This window comes from Struthio camelus, chromosome 1, assembly GCF_040807025.1.
Source record: "Struthio camelus isolate bStrCam1 chromosome 1, bStrCam1.hap1, whole genome shotgun sequence".
Lineage (NCBI taxonomy): Eukaryota > Metazoa > Chordata > Aves > Struthioniformes > Struthionidae > Struthio > Struthio camelus.
Genome location: NC_090942.1, coordinates 49,547,437 through 49,551,712, shown reverse-complemented (window position 1 = coordinate 49,551,712; position 4,276 = coordinate 49,547,437). Strand labels below are relative to the sequence as shown.

Genomic DNA, 4,276 nt, shown 5'->3' with positions numbered 1-4,276 from the left:
TCTCTGTTAAGAATTATGACTTTCCAGCACCATAAGACTAACATTGGCATATTGATAGGGAACGGAAGAAAGGTGCTTTTTAAATAGGTAGCTAGCTTTCCATTGAGCATGAGTTACAGTCACTAAAGCTTTAAGTATTTTGATCTTTTATTTTATTTTTCCTAAATTGTGATTGCTGCTGCAGAGAATGCGATGAACAATTGAGAACATAGTTAGGCCGAAGGCTGGTGTTTAGCTGTTAACCTCAGATGTGATGTTTCTCCCAAAATAACTCCACAGATGTCCATCTCTTTGACTTTTAAAAATGCTAATGTGATCAGTTGATATGTTTTGTTGTCTCTTAACTTGACCTTTACTTGTTTTGAGCAATGCTTTTAAGATAAGTACCGTGCCCACAGAAGAACAGTTTATCTTAGGTACAGATCATAAGAGGATAGAGCTGTAAGTGTGAAACAAACAGAATTGACTTAAACCACTTGTTATCTCCGGTTCAAATCCATCCCTACTTTTTTTTTGAGGTGCAGGGCAGTTCCTGCTCCCAGCGAAGCGAGTGAAACATCTCAGTGCCTTGTTTCTGAAAAGTTTTTTACTCTTAGATGGCTGGGCCACTCTGTAAAGTGAGATCTTTGTCTAATTCGTAGTGAAAAATATCCTTGTTGTATACCAGCTCATTGTAATTCAGGTAGTATTTTGTGATAAACTTGAGTATCGGGTACCAGGATCTATCTTCTTGCTGTGTAGGATCTAGGGACTTGTATTGATCCTGCGAGAGAGAGAGAGACAGATTTTTGACCTGAATGACAACAGAAGTACCAAATTAGGACAAAGAAGGAAGCATTTGTAGGCTTACTTGCAACATATTTGTAGAACCTTTTGTACACAGCGTACAGGGGGTTTCACTTGCCAGAACTGGGAAGTGGCATAGAGAGAAGCAAAATAGCCATACTGTCTGGTAGGTTATAGCATGTATGTTACCCAAAATGCCACTACTATGGAGCTGGCATGACTGTACTGTCTCCTGCTCCACACTGCACAGCCTAGCCCAACCCTGAGCAGCACCCTGAGCCTCACTATGTCTCTGTTTCTACCTAGTACTTTTGCTTCAGTGGTGGGGAGACAGGCGTCCTGCTCCTGGAGCAGCACCTTCACTGACCCATATCCACTTTCTTTCTAGCAAAGTGCCTGAAGAGAGAAAAGCTATTTCACGCCTGATACTCGGAGGAATCAGTCAGATTTGGGATGGTCAAAGATAAGGCAGGGCTGGGCTCATGATGAAGTGAAAGTGGTCCCACAACTAGTGTCAACCTGGAACAGCCTTCTTTGTATGATGAGGACATCCTACAAGGCAAGCTCTTGGGAGACAGTGATCTTTTTACCTCCTTCCTCAGCACCCCTGAGTCCTGCTGACCCTTGTCTGAGGCCCAATATTCAGGATTATTGCAATACTTCTTTGGCGTCATCAGCATCATGAAATATTCAAATAGTACAGCTTAAATAATACTGCACCACATCAATAATACAGCGTAAGGACAAAAGTTCACTATGCAGTTTAATAGAATGGATCATCCCAGTCCAATTTCTGTAGTGGTCAGTATTAGATCTTTCAGGTTTCTGTGAATCTTACCCAACATGTTAACTTTAGCAAAGAGACTGTATTACAACTAGAACACTTTCCAATTTTACATCAGAATCTGCAAAAGTTTATATATATTTTCACTGTATATTAAAAGAAGTTAAAGGAGAACATAAAAGAATATTCCAGAGAATATGCAAAGATATAAAGAGTCTTGCTCTACAATTTATGGCTTGATCTAAAAGCCTCTTCACTATTCTTCTTGTCGCAAAGTAAGATTTACTTTTTTCCAAATTTGCCACGCTTCACATCAAACCAGAAAAAAATTCTGATCAAAATATAAAAAAAGGAAAGATCACAAAACACCCTCAAGCCCACTAACATGATCTCCTTTATATCTTTTACCATGTATCTCTTCCACACCATCTAGAATAAGTTTAAAACAAGCCCTTAAACCCTAAACGAAGAATTCCAGGCTAGATAAATAGAGGCCCTTTCCTGCAGTGGTACTATAAAATATAATTAATATTGATACAATAAAGAAGCTATTTTCAGAAATGAAAGCCTCAACCCCCTCATGGCTACATCACTAATAATGACATAAAAATATCAAATGAATGCTACTCTAGACACTAGAGAGGTCTTTCGAAAATCAGCTGTAAAATTTCACAAACTTTTTGCAAACCAATCCACTTTTCAGATCATCAGGTGTGTGAGATCAGTTGTCTTCACTCTAAATAAATTTAAACTTAAGGTAATTCCTAGAAGACTGTCAATCCGTATTAGCCAGGATGTCAGACAAGTGGTCAGAACTGTCCCTTCTGGACTTAAAATCCCCCAGGCTATCTTAAAGCATCATCTTCGAAATGGTATATACTTGCATCCCTGACTGCCTTACTGTTTGGATATAAATTTCAACTGCCCATGTTTTGAGAGTTTTGTAAAACTATGTTTTAAAAATAACATCTATAATGTATGTATTTTCCATTTGGTCTCCACTTACAGTCTCCCAGGAGTCACTAAGGCCAGACTTTTCTTCTTGCTTTACATATGGTTGGCAGCAAATGAAGCAGTTTTCATTTTGATGAAAAATCTCTGTGTATAACCTGTCACCCTGAGGAAGAGGCACATCCTGTTTAAAAAGAATTTCCTCCAAGCGATCCAAGAAAAGTCCATTCAGAATCTGCATGTGACCAAAATAAAAGAGTGGGGGAATGATTTGATTATATTATGTTGTAATGAGAATGTGAAAAGCAACGAATAAAGCATTTGTGTAAGTTTAGAAGACATGTAGCTTTTGCTTCTCTATACTGCTTAACAGAAAAAACATAGATACAGAAGAATCTGCTATTTATTAAAGCAAAACCAAAATATAATCAATTTTGCTGGCACTAATTTTCTATTCTTCATTTTGAGGGTGAGCTAAGATGCAGGCTAACAGGAATATGAAAAAGTGTCACAACTTTGAAATTCAGATAAACCGCTAAAGAATAGTCCCTATAGCAAAGATCTTTTGTTAAATTTTACTCCAGCAGCTACTGTAAGACTTCCTTGCCACTGGAAATTGTGGATGTTAAAAGCATACATGAGTTGCAAAGTGATTGAATAACTTCAGTTCATTAAACAAAAATCCAATGAGAGCAACTCACTGTAAAGATACTGCTTCTGATTCCGGAAGTCCCTGCACTGTTAATTTCTGCAGGCTGGGAAAGTATTCTGAGGTAATAGCTCTACACAGGCTTATCCTGTTCTTATATTCTCACCTACACACCCACTACGGGCCATTGTTGGGAACTGGTTACTGGGCTTTCATCCAGTACCACTTTCACTTAATATAACACAGCTGTTCTTATTTTCCTACGAAAGTGTGAGACGAAGTGCCTCAGTTCCCCAAACGCGACCAAACAAACCAGCTTACCAGATTTGCCATTATCTGAAGACACAAGAGATCAAAATGCCACCAGTGCTTTAAAGAACATATCATTTAAAAAATGTCCGGATCATGGCATGTGGTGAACCACGCTACATAAAAAGGCAAATTCATTTGCTCTCCTCAACTTTCCAAAGTCCCAAAGAATCTGAAACAAGAAGAAATTAATTTCTTGACTCCATATCTGGGGACCTATATTTCCCTGAGCCCGTAAGAAAGACACTGACTATGCACCGGAGAGAATTCGTTCTTTCCAACCTTTTCCGTGTCCAGTCCTGGGTACTTCTGGGAGGAGGATATCCTTCCTGACCGTTGGAAGGACTGCATGGAAGGAAGGACAGAAACCTATTTGGAGCTACAGGACCAAAAGTCATTGCGCTGCGCAGGCAGATCGTTCCTGCTCATCGTCTGCTCACCCAGGCTGAAGAATCTACCAGAAGGAACATCTGGTTGATCCTGCTAAATCATCTTTTCAAAACACAGTGAAGTTTCACATAGCAACTGGCAATTAGATGGGAAAATATAGAAAAACAGAGCTGATGTCTACTATAAACATTCACATAACAGCAAAGTTAAGGGGGGGGGGGGTGAGGTTAGCCCAGGAAGCACAGAATACTACTGAATATACCCTTTTGTTCTTCAAAATGCATTTTACATTCCTTCTAAGAAGACACTCACCAAATAATTCCTCAAAGTTGAGTGGGGTTGTTTCTCTGGCAAGTAGGGAAATGTAAGTTTATTTTGCTTTTCTGTTTTTGTTTTCTCATATCCAG

General features: G+C 39.0%; 1 long non-coding RNA gene across 1 annotated transcript; it reads right to left on the bottom strand.

Annotated features, from left to right (window-relative positions):
- Positions 1 to 205: 205 nt before the first annotated feature.
- On the bottom strand, positions 206 to 3,900 carry LOC138066662 (uncharacterized). The gene is made up of 4 exons (XR_011139949.1): positions 3,731 to 3,900; positions 3,492 to 3,651; positions 2,577 to 2,756; positions 206 to 763 (listed from the first exon to the last, which is right to left on the bottom strand). It is a non-coding gene; the product is annotated as an uncharacterized lncRNA (long non-coding RNA).
- Between the last annotated feature and the right edge of the window lie 376 nt (positions 3,901 to 4,276).